Source organism: Diceros bicornis, chromosome 6 (assembly GCF_020826845.1).
Source record: "Diceros bicornis minor isolate mBicDic1 chromosome 6, mDicBic1.mat.cur, whole genome shotgun sequence".
NCBI lineage: Eukaryota > Metazoa > Chordata > Mammalia > Perissodactyla > Rhinocerotidae > Diceros > Diceros bicornis.
This window is the reverse complement of record NC_080745.1, coordinates 39,123,931-39,137,156: the sequence shown is the minus strand read 5'-3', so window position 1 is coordinate 39,137,156 and position 13,226 is coordinate 39,123,931. Positions and strand designations below refer to the sequence as shown.

Sequence of the window (13,226 nt, the reverse complement as noted above, 5' to 3'; positions counted from 1 at the left end):
GGATGTTTGTAATTTTAGGAAAGCCTTGCGTTGAAGCGAACATTTGAGTAAAATCACTGGTGGGAGAGAATTCTGGGACAGAGAGGCAGCAAGATTCAAAAGGTGAGAAAATAGGGGAAAGGCTGTGAAAATAGTGAGCAGTCTCACCTAGAGCCTGGGTATGCAAAGCGGACCAGCAGGAGTCCTTGACTGCCCTGCTCAAGACTGGGGCCTTATTTGGTAGGCACTGTAGAGTCATTTTGACTTTTGAGCAATTTGCTCAGAACTACACTTTAAAAAAATTAATTTGGCATAGGAGGCTACTGCAATAAAGGTTACAGGAGTAAGAAAGAGCCTGGACTACAATGGTGGAGGTAATGAAAAGGTTTTGATGAGACTTTCAATTAATTAAAGGAGGATGAAGATAGGTCAACTATTGCCAAAAATACGCAGCAATTAACAAGTCTGTGGAAAACAATATTTAAGGACATGGAAATACACCACAACAGTGCAATAACAGTAGATTATAAAACATTATGCTTCATAGAATGTCATTTCTAGCAAACATGCTAGAAATAAAAGTTAGATGAATACATGCAACAATTAACAATGATTCTCTCAGAGTGGTGGAATTTCCAGTGCTTTTTATTTTATTTTTTGTGTGTAACTGAATTTTTCAGATTTTCTATGGTGAATACGTTTTAGTTATATAGTCAGAATAAATGAAGTTATTCTTCAAAGAAAGATGATTACTAACGTTTTTCCAGGAGTAGTGGGGAACATGATCATAGTATTGACAGAAAAGGAGAGGCCAGAGAGTTAAAAAGTCAGTCAGGGTTGTAAAAGCAGACTTGGGCAATAGTTTTGAAGGATAGCGTTGATGAAGAGTATTAGATGTCAACTTTCCTATTAAGGAGGTTGAATTTGAAGTGACTGTTGGGTTTCCATACAAATTACATAGTGACCAATCAGTGATATGGAATTGGAGCTCATTAAAAAAGTTGCCATTCATTTACCCATTTATTGTTCATGCGTTGAAAGAAATTAGTGCTGTACGGCAACAATGTATCAGATTCTACACTGAATACTAACTAATGACATCACAATGAAAAAGATTCCACTGTAGTTTCTAAAACAGCCCATAATCTAGTAAGGGAATCAGCCAAAAGCCAGGCAATTGCAACATAGCAGCGATTCTCAGACTTTAGCCTGTATCAGAATCACCTGGAGGACGTGTTAAAACACAGATTTCTGAGCCACTTCCTAGAGTTTCTCATTCAATTGATGTGCTTTGGAGCCTGAGAATTTGCGTTTCTAACAAGTTCCTAGGTAATAGTGATGCTACTAGTCTGGGGCTCCCACTGTGAGAACCACTGCAATATATAAGTGCGATAAGGTGGGAGCTATTGTAAGGGTAAGCACAAGATGCCCTATAACATACAGGAGAGGTACCCAGCTCCATAGGGAAAGATGTCACGAAGGACTGAAATCTGAAAAATAAGTAGAAATTAGTATAAGATGATATTGTTTTAGGAAGAGGCAGTAACATGTGCAATGTCCTAGAAGCGAGATAGAGCCTAACCCAACTCCTGGGGAATATTCAGCACAGAGGAGAGACTAATAGAGTTGGAAGAAAATCAAAGAAGACAATGGGAAGAGGAAGGAGAACACACCTTTGGAAAGTACTAACACATACAAGGAAAGGATAAAGTGGAAGTGATAAAGATGAGAGAAGGAATCATCAAGAAGGAGGTAGAAAACTAAGATATTAACAAGTTAAGATGAGGAAGAAAACCTTTTCAAAAGGTCAAATGCTGTAGGAGAGTCAAGAATAATGAGGACTAAAAAGGGTTTTTAAACTGGAAAACAAGAGTCATTGGTGCAGCAGAATGTTGGACAAAGGATTCAAATTTTGCCAAAACATAACGGCAACAATCAAAAGAACTTTTTTCTATTCAGTAACCTAAAGCCTGCACCATACCTAAGTGACTTTCACCACTTTATTGAAGGTAGAGGTGGGGAGAAATTAGTTGCTTGAAAATATTATGTTGATATTCTCTTATTTATTTTTTATGAAAGAGGAATCCATTAAATTTTAAGGAAACACTACTTTTAGAAATAACTACTGTGCAGTATCTGTTGACTTCCGTTTTAGAGTTTTATTAACTTATTAACTTACAGGGTACGTTTGTGTACACTGAGAAGGCTCAGGTCTCTGGTGTTTCATTGTCCCTGCAATTGGACAACTGCGCACACATGTGGTTGTGCTGGAATTATGCCTTCACAGAAAGCCATACTTTTAAAGTACTGGTGCAGAACCCTCAGTGGGGATATAGAGTCAGAAATATAAGGCAGGTTATATTTTGTAAGCACATTTTCAGTTCTGCTGCTGATCTAATTTCTCTGATTCAACACTGTGCACTATGAGAAAACTTCATCCTACTTGACTCTCTTGATATTTAGCTTAAATCTAAAAGCAGACAAAATTCAGATGTGCTAACCCTCTTAAGGCAGAAGAAATCTTCGTCCCAACATCACACTCCTAGCATTTCAGCTGTATATCTAGAGGGGGTAAAAAAGACCATTCTTAAATCCTCTTCATGCATAACTAAAGATGACTGAAATGAATTATGCTGCTTTCTGAGGCATTTTTCTTTAGATTATGGTTGAGATATATATATGTCAGAATCACCCTTGATCCTGTAAATCATCTAGTCAGTCAGTTCACCTCTAAAACAGTCTCTTGAACTTCAAGACCTCATCATATCTTAACAAGACTATTTTAATAGCCTTCCAAATAGTTTCCTAATTTTAGTCCCTGTTTACTCTAAGCCATTCTGCTTACTATAAACACATTTCTTTTTCAAATGCAGAAGTGATCGTGTCCCTGCCTTGCTGAAAACCTTTGATAGAATCCTAGTTGACTAAAGATTGAATCCAAATTCTTTTCACTGATTCAGTCTATAAACCTCCACAGCTGGCCCTTACCTACAGTGTACTGTGCTGTAATAACACCCTCATTACAGCCTGGGTTCCGGCCATACTGTCTTCAGCTCCATTTCCTGACCATACCATGTATCTTTATACCACTATGACTTTATTTTTACAACTGAATCTGCCCTAATGCCCTTGTTCCATTCCTTTCCTGCTCTGGTCCATCTGAGCAAACATTTCTTATCTTTAACAAACCTGTTGAAATGTTACCTGCATACTGTGAAACCCGTCCCATCCCCTATACCCAGGAAACTGAATTGTCCTTCTGTGTTATAAAAATACTTTGTCCATATAACTAAATAGTACTTAATCATACTGCATGATTGTTTATACATGTCTGCTCCATACGACCCTCTTCGTAGGAGGCACTATGTCTTACACATCATTGCTTCTTGGTATACTAAGTATGTTAATCATAGTTACTGCTATATTCATTAACTGTTCCTAAAAGACACTATTCTACTCATAGTCCACTCTGAGAGGATTGCCATCGGGAGCCTAGTTTGGTATCATTTTCTTCCTCTTCAACACTGTTTAGGTCATAGGCTAGCACCCAATATGAGGATAGCCAATCTGTAGGCTGGCCAGTGATTGGTCAAGACATGATGTAAAAGGTTGAGCTGTTCAAGTTTCTCTTGAAAATTTGAACTAGAACTGATGGAGAAATAGTTAGTTAGCAATGGAAACTAAAGCTGAAAATATATATTTAGAGAAGCCATCTAGTAAAATCAGAACAGAGGGGGCTATTGGAGCTAAGATCCTGAGGGAACTAGAGTAAGCCAGATTTGAAAGGAAGAAGAAACTGTGAGTAGACTGAAGTTACCAGATAAAAAATAAAAAAGAAACAGAGTATAGAGTAAAATAAGCCAGTGGATTGAAAGAGAAGAATGGAGAAAATATGTAAAGAGAATCAAAAGCACAAACAGGGAGAAAACAATACTTAAAAAACAAAAAAGAGCTGGGAGTTGACTTTTTGAGAGCATCCTATTTTGAATTAAAAGTCCACAGAAAAAATAACAATGACAATAATAATAAATATCAACACTCAAATTCCATACTTCGTGCCAGACACCATTCCAAGCACTTTCTATTAACCCATCTAATTTTTACAATAACTTTATGAGGTAGGTGCTATCATTTTCCCCATTTTTCAGACAAGATCATCCAGTTATTAAGAGGAAGAATTGTCGATCTGACCCAAGTTCATGCTCTTAACTGCCATACCGTACTATCTCCTGCAGTAGTCCTATTACAATTTATGACTCCATGAGTGAGTCTATGATCCTTAAAACCAAAGGGGCCTCACTGAAGAACACATTACTATGCCTGGCATGGAAAAAAAAACGTTGTGTGTGTGTGTGTTAAAACACATGTAACATAAATTTGACCATTTTGACCATTTATAAGTTTAAAATCCTGTGTCATGAAATACATTTACATTATTATACAACCATTATCACTATTCATCTCCAAAACTTCCACCTTCCTCAAATGAAACTCTCTACCCATTAAACAATAACTTCCCATTTTCTCCTCCCTCCAGCCCCAGTAACCACTATTCCACCTTCTGTCTCTATGAATAGACTATTCTATATACCTCATAGAAATGAAATCATACAGTATTTGATCTTTTGTGTCTTGCTTTTTCACGTGGAATACTGTCTTCAAGGTTAATCCATCTTGTAGCATGTGTCAAAATTTCATTCCTTTTTAAGGCTGAATATTTTCCACTATATGTACATATCATATTTTGCTTAATCATTGATCTGTCAATGGACATTTGGGTTGTTTTCAACTTTCGGCTATTGTGAATAATGCTGTTATGAACATCGGTGTACAAATATCTGGTTGCGTCCTGGCTGTCAAATGTTTTGGGTATACGCCCAGAAATGAAATTGCTGGGACATATGTAATTCTAAATTCAATTTTTTGAGGGAATACCATATTGTTTTCCACAGTGGCTGCACCATTTTAAATTCCCACCAGCAACGCACAAAGGTTCCAATTTCTCCACATCTTTGTGAATACTTATTTTCTGTTTTTTTGATAATATCCATCCTAATGGGTGTGAAGTGGTATCTCATTGTGGTTTTGATTTGTATTTCCCTAATGATTAGTGATGCTGAGCATCTTTTCATGTGCTCATTGGCCATTTGTATGTCTTCTTTGGAGAAATGTCTATTGAAAACATTTGCTCATTTTTAATTGGATTGTTTGTTTTTTTGTTGTTGAGTTTTAGAAATTCTTCATATTTTTTGGATATGAATCTCTTATCAGACATATAATTTGCAAATATTTTCTCCCACTCTGTGTGTGGGTTGCCTTTTCACTCCCTTGGTAGTGTCTTCTGATGCACAAAAGGTTTTCATTTAATAAAGTCCAAATGACCTGTTTTTTTCTTTTGTTTCCTGTGCTTTTGATGTCATATGCAAAAAGTTATTGCCAAATTTAATATCATGAAGCTTTTCCTCTGTGTGTTCTTCTAAGAATTCTGTAGTTTTAGCTGTTATGTTTAGGCCTTAGATCCATTTGGAGTTAATTTTTGTATATGGTGCAAGGTAAGGGTGCAACTTGATTATCTTGCATGTGGATATCCAGTTTTCCCAGTACCATTTGTTGAAAAGACTGTCCTTTACCCATTGAAAGGTCTTGTCACCCCTGTTGAAAATCATTTGACCGTATTTGCAAAGATTTATTTCTGGGCTATCTATTCTATCCCATTGGTCTACAAGTCTACAAGTCTGTTTTTATGCCAGTAGCATATTGATTTCATTAATATATTTTGTAATAATTTTTGAAATTAGGAAGTGTGAGTCCTCCAACTTTGTCTTTCTTTTTCAAGATTGTTTTAGCTATTTAAAGTCCCTTGAGATTCCATATGAATTTTAGGATGTATTTGTCCCATATCTGCAAAATTATTGTTGGGATTTTGATAGGGTTGCATTGAATCTGCTTTAGGTAGTATTGCCATCTTACTGTTATTAAGTCTTAGAATTCATGAACATGGAAAGTCTTTCCATTTATTTAAGTCATCTTTAATATCTTTTAGCAATGTTTGTATCAGTGCATAAGTCATTCTTCTCCTTGGTTAAGTTTATCTCTAAGCATTTTATTCTTTATGATGCTATTTTAAGTGGAACTGTTCTCTTAATTTCCTTTTCAGATTGCTCATTGTTAGTGTATAGAAACACAACTGAGTTTTGTGCATTGAGTTGCTATCCTGCAATTTTGCCAACTTCATTTATTCGCTCTAACAGTTTGTGTGTGTGTGTGTGTGTAACCTTTAGAGTTTTCTAAATATAAGATCTTGTCATCTGTGAACAGTGATAATTTTACTTCTTTTCCATTTGGGTGCCTAAAGAAAAAGGGTTTTTTTGAGTTAGATTTTGTCAGGCAAGTTAGAAGGGCAAAGGAGTTGAGTGAGGTTATAGGAATAGAACACGGCACCCCAAGGACCTGCTGAGAGCTCTCGTCAGCCCCTTCCTCTTTGTATCTGGCTTCTGCTATCCCTACTACATTCCCTACACATGCTTACTGAGGAAGGCTGTGTTTGATGTTAACTCTCTTTCTGACTAATTTTCATTTCTCTTCTTCACAGAGCCTGTTCAAACTAGCTCCTATGAGACTTTGTGCATTGGGTTATCTGGCACCCCTGGAACTAGCCACTTTAGTTTCACCAGGTCCCATTCTACCTTCTTCAGGCTCCCTACCATTTCTACTTATATATGTGGCCAAGACGTCAGCATGCCTTACACTAAGCACCCCCCTCCCCACCGCCATTTTTTATGTTACATCAGATAGGGTATTTTTATTACATCCTGCTCTTATTTGCCTTGAGAAACTCTCAAACATGTAAAGTAGATTCAGAATATTTAGGATTTTCAGATGTCTCAAAGTTTTCTTTGTTTCCCTCCAGTTATCAGAAGTTTATAGTTCAGGACCTCTCACTTAGAGGCCCCATCTAAGACTCCCAGAGAGCCCCCAGAAATGTGTTAACATGGTCATTTGTTCTAGTAAAATTTGCCACAAGTATTTTGGGATCCAGCTAAGGGAAGTTGAGTTGGGTATACATTTAGTTTGGGTTTAGTGAGCTAATTTTAAGAGGTTTGCAGTCACTTCCTTATATGTCCTTTACTACCCTCATACCTGTGGTACTGACATCATATCGTGAGAGAACATTTGTCACCCCTAATTGCATGCCCCCCTTTCCTCAAACCTTCTTAGACAAACTATATAAAGACAAAGACTGAATCGTCTTCCTAGTTTCTCTACAGAAAGTGATATTACAAAATAAATTATTGTTGTTTAAGAGGTGATCAACAGTGTGCGAAAGAAAGAAAGACAGAAAGACAGAAAGACAGAAAGACAGAAAGAAAGAAAGAAAGAAAGAAAGAAAGAAAGAAAGAAAGAAAGAAAGAAAGAAAGAAAGAGAAAGAGAGCAAGCAAGCAAGCAGAGAGAAAGGATAAGAAAAGGTAAGGGAAAGAAAAGAAAAGAAAGAAAAAGTGTTCATGGATATACATCTGGCAGATAATAATATAAATATTATATCATTTTTCTGGATTTTGTGATATTTTGGTATTTGTCAACATTTTAAAATGAGTAACCAGTTGTCATTTATGTTCGCGTTCTAAATAAACACTCCCTTTTTCTTAAAGAAGGGCTTTACAAGTGTATGAGCTTCAGGCTTCACACAGCTTGGTCCACCAGAGCCAAATTGTATTTTTCATAAAAAGCTACCTATCGCCTGAAATGATAAAAGGAACACAGATTCCACTGCAATATTTCATCTGAATTCTGTCTTGATAACAAGGTGTTGACTTTGCTTCCTTAGGGAAAATAGCAATGCCAGATAAAGAAGCCTTTTTTAATATTCTACATTATTTAATCCTTTGTGGAGACAAGCAACTCCTTTCCCTCCACCCTTTCCTTTGGTGTGATAAATTTTTTTAAAGGATTCCTTTTTATTTCTAAAATTTGGTTGCAAATGGAAAAATAGTGTAGTAATCATAGGACTAACACTACTGAGAGCCTCCAACATTCCAGGCATGATTTCTAAACACTTGATTTGCAATAATGTTTTTAATCCAATGAGGAAGACCCTACTAGCATTCCCATTTTACTGGTGAGACCATGGAGGTACAAAGAGATTGAATAATTTGTGCACAGTTATAGAAGAAACTCTAGATTGGAAAGCAAGGGGCTTAAGTCAGAGTTTTACTTTCCTTCAAACTGATTGTATGTCTACAGAAGAGTCATATTAACTCTCCTAGCACTCATTTTCCCAGAAGCTATAGGTATGTGTGCACTGGGGTAGGAGTAGGGGGCAGTGTTTGAGTTAGCTGATCTCTCTCAGGTTCCTTCAGATATGAACATACAGATTTAATGCTATCATCTGATGTATATACTTCTTCTCTGAAAATTTCTGAAAACGATTACCTAAAAAGTGAAAATAAATCTATGTAACAATTTTTCCTCAGAGATATTTCAATATTGGCATTGATACAAATAATCTTAAAAACCTCAGTTAATATAACAAAAGCATTTTGTGGATTAAAAAGATGAGTTATGTGTAAGTACTTATAGGTCTGATTACCTCAGTGTCATGGCATGTAGAGAAAATTAAAATAACTAGATATATGATACCTCAAATACATCTAAGCTAGTGTGTGAGGGGAATTCATATGACATCTATTTAAATTGGTAACATCATAATAATTTTGGAATTGTAGCAACCATGCTAATGACACCAAAGTCAATGCTTCAATTCTGTGCATCCTTTTCTTAGTTGCTTAGTGTTCTACTACCAAACGTTTCCCACTTTCTATGCTGGTTTTTCCACATTTACTTAGTTTTGATAACTTTTTCTTTTTTGTCTTCTCTCTTACTTTATTTATGGAAATTATCCTTGCATTTTAAAAGTAAGCCATGCAATATTTGTCATCATGAATCTCCCTAGTCATATCTTTAGTTAAATGGCAAAGGCATTTCGGGGCTGGGGAGAGGGTGGTGGTGAGGAGACATAACTCGTCATGGACTCCCACAGGTTTAGAGACAATTAATTAGACTGCATTCAACTTGAGCTTCACAACATTGTAATCTGGTTACTCCATGAAGGGATGATCCCTGCATGATAGGATTACTCACACTAAAACTTCTCAAGAGGCTTTAACTCGCTTTTGGATACTCATAAAAGAAACCAAAATAACCTTCTCTAGGGGTTAAAAGCAATTTTTGAAAAGGGAAGTGGGCAAAGCTGATTTCTGGGAGTATATGGCTTTCTTTTTATATATTTCTTTTATATAGTCTAGTATGAGTTTTCTTATCTCTTAATCTGTACTGCCAGAGGAAAGGAGAAAAATTCAACCTAGGACTATTTAGGTTATGGAAAATGTAATAAACAGGAAAAATAATGATCCCCAGAAGGTCTGTAAAAGGCAATAATTTCACATGAAAATCAAACTCTTTATTTTCCTGTCTTCTATACTAATTACTAAGACAGGACAACCTATTAAATCAAATAAGTAAATGAGCAAGGAAAAGAATATCAAGTGAATTGTTTGGCAGAATAGAACAAAATCACCAATAATTAGGTTTTGTAGACAAATGAAAATGAAATTTAGGGTGAGGTTCCCACATTTTAATCCAGCTCCATTAGTTATTAGTTTTGTGTGATTTTACACAAATTATTCACTCTCTGAACCTCAATTTCCTTATCTGTAATGGTTATAAAAAGGCTTATTACAAAGGTCTTTGGCAGAATTTAATTAGATTAGCTAAATAAAACAACTAATATTCACCTAGCACAGAGTTGGACATTTTATGAAACCATGCAGATAGTTTGAGAAAAAAATACAAAGAATACTTCGTGAATTTAAACACTATGTATACAAACACAAGTACACACAGATTTTACAATTTTGATAGGCTCAACAATTATTTTGATATGTTAATTATAAAAATGTGCCTTGGTTAAATAAAAATGAATTTAAAGAAAATTGAGTCTACAGAAATACTATAGTTTTGTGACTTACCTATAACATAAAACTAAAGAGAAAATTTGCCTTAAAAAATTCTGAAATCAATAATGTAGATTACAACATAAGGTAATGAAAAATACTTTAATTTCCAATGATGAAAAAGCAGAAACAACAGAGATTTTTGGATTCATTATCATCTGCCACTCAGGGATTTAATAAGTTTAGAATTTGGAGTAAAAGAAATTTCTACTATCCAAACCATTTGGGTTCAAGTGGAGGAATTAAAAATGAATTTGATGTCTTTGCCAAACTAATAAATCCCCTTTTTTATAGAAAGAAATTTTATGTCAGAAACATCTACAAAGTTCCTTTTAACGCACTATCCAATTCCATATAAACATAAAGGCAAAATGCAAGCTATTCATTAATTGCCAAAATGTGTTTTATAAGAGGTTGGCAAAAGTTAAAAAGAAAACTAACGTATATATTTGCAATGTCTGAATGCTTGGGATTAGATTTTTCTCCATATATTTGGAATTTCTGAAGATTTAATTTGGTTTTATCTAAAACCATGAACTAGAAAGACTTCATATAACATTAGGAGATTTAACTTTTTTAATTGTCAAAGAATATTTGCTATGTACCTACTATTTATCTAAGGTAGAAAACATTAGACAGGACAACTCAGAAAATATTTTGTTTTAAGAGTGTTAAGAGAGAAAAGTCATGCACAAATATTCAATAAAGGCTAACAAGTATATAAAATCCAGATCATATAAGCAATATTTCCCCTGAACTTTCACGATGTGTTAAGAAGATACATGTATACGATATAGGGTATAAATTGGATTGAAATAGTCAAGGATGACTTGCTCTGTCTCCCTTTCTCACCGATTTTGTGCTCACTTTTTCTCTCTCCCTCTAATGGGTTCCTAGAAGGGAGATTTGTTTAATATCCTTGACATAGTACTTTGACTTATTATGTCCACTGCCACGACCCTACTCTATGTTACCGTTATTTCCCAATGGGATAATTGTAGCTTTAACCCTGCTTCTAGCCATTCTCTATAAATTGATATTTCCAAGTAACAAATCTCATGAAGCTCCCATTTCACTGTTTATCTTAGGATAAATTCAAAAGTTCTTAATTTGGCCTAAAGCCCTGAAGTATTGGACACCTGTTTATCTCTCTAGATCATTTACCATCAATCCTCCTAACTTTCTACTTTTCTTCCTTGCCAGGGGGCATTCATCTATGCTGCTCCTTCTGTATAGATCTACCTCTTTCCAGGTAACTCTGATTCATCTAGTAGAGCTCACATCAAGCATCACTTCCTCGGGGAAGCTTTATCAAATCTAGGTCAGGTTCCTTGATGATATACTCTCATAAAACAACGTCCCTTTCCTTTTGAGTACTTATCTCACTATGTAATGGGATGCTCATTAGAGTGAACATTGAGTTCATTTGATAAATATAGGCTCCCCATCTCTCATTTTACTGAAAAGTAGGGATTTTAATGTCATTTCCCCAGGGTGTGCAAAGAGCATCGAGTAAAATCCCCTTCCCATATAACTGAGGATCCAGTCTAAGGTACCTTCTACTTGACAGGCCTACATATTTATTAAAACTTTTTCCCAAGTGAACAAGTCCATTCCTACAAGGAACTCTTATATTAGTATCTAAGATGATGAAAATACATCCATATTGTTTTATTTATAACTGGACACTGGAGTCATAGAAAAAAATAAGGGCACTGATAAGATTTGTATTCAACAGACAAAGTGTTGATCAAATCTCCATACTAAGATATTTCAAGGGCTGTTCCAAGCTGAGAAACAGCTGCCAATGGACTGGATCACCAGGCTTTTCCTATTTATATACCCAATGTTCAATTCAAGAGAGAGACCAGAGTTAGAGAAAGGTAAACATTAAAATGGCATTTTCGCCATTGAATTGCCCTACTCAAAGATTTGCCATTTTGCCAGTTTTTCAGATTTTAATTATGTGACTTTGTCAGCTAGAGGTCATAACAGAAAAATAAGAATGAATTCAAGCTGGAAAGTGCATTTAGAAATACTGTGGCAATTTTACCACATGTTTAGGATAAGTAGGAGAGAGTTCTATAATCTATTCACATTGCCCTGAGACAATAAAACCAAAGACTTTTATTATGAATCTATACATGGAAAAGTAAAAATGAAGTATTAAAAAATAGTCGGATGCTACCAATAAAAGAGAATGTTGTTGAATTTTTCTCAGCTAGTATTTTATAAAAATCTTCTATCTTTATACATATATATTTACATATTTAAATATATATAAATTTAAATATATACACATACACATATACATATATACACACTCACACACACACACACACACACACACACACAGACCTATTGAGAGAGAGTGAGAAACAAAATTCCCTGCGAATGAAGTAGTGTTGCCTTTCTCAAATTAGAAGCTTTATCTACAGTTTGGGCAACTCAATCTTTGTATCTCGTTTCCTTAATCTGTCAAATTTGGAATATATCTAGCCTACAGAATTATTAGAACTGAATAGTAAAGTACAGTGGGAGTGATTTGAAAACATAAATGAAGTATACAACCTTAGAGTATTATTATACCAAAAAAATTTTCCTGATTCTTTTAAGTTATTAAGAGTTAGAGTTGAGGAGAATGTCATTTTCATTCTGGAAATGGAAGTAAAAATAATCATGTTTCCCAATCAAATAATTATGAACATTATTGTTTAAAATTGACAACTACAGGGGCCAGCCCCATGGCGCAAGTGGTTAAGTGCGCATGCTCCACTGCAGTGGCCGGGAGTTCACCAGTTCGGATCCCGGGTGCACACCGACGCACTGCTTGGCAAGCCATGCTGTGGCAGCGTCCCATATAAAGTGGAGGAAGATGGGCACCGATGTTAGCCCAGGGCCAGTCTTCCTCAGCAAAAAAAGAGGCGGATTGGTAGATGTTAGCACAGGGACTGATCTCCTCACAAATAAATAAATAAATAAATAAATAAATAAATAAATAAATAAATAACATTGACAACTACATTGGAGAATACTACTTCTTGGTTACAATAGGCTGTAGAAGTTCTGGATGTTTATTTCACTCTCTAGGACCTGGAGTCCTTAATTGCTGAAGCATCCTCACTGGTGCATGCAAAGCACCACAGCGATGCACTACTTATTGTAATAATCGTATGTTAAAGAAGCCATGGCCTACATTCAGGAAAACTCTCTTTGTGAGCATGCTTCTTAAGGAA

The 13,226-nt window shown here is 35.4% G+C and overlaps 1 protein-coding gene across 1 annotated transcript in view; it reads right to left on the bottom strand.

Moving 5' to 3' along the window:
* CTNNA3 (catenin alpha 3) overlaps positions 1–13,226 on the bottom strand; it is a 1,506,614-nt gene that overhangs the window by 524,262 nt on the left and 969,126 nt on the right. The gene's annotated exons all lie outside the window — the stretch shown is intronic.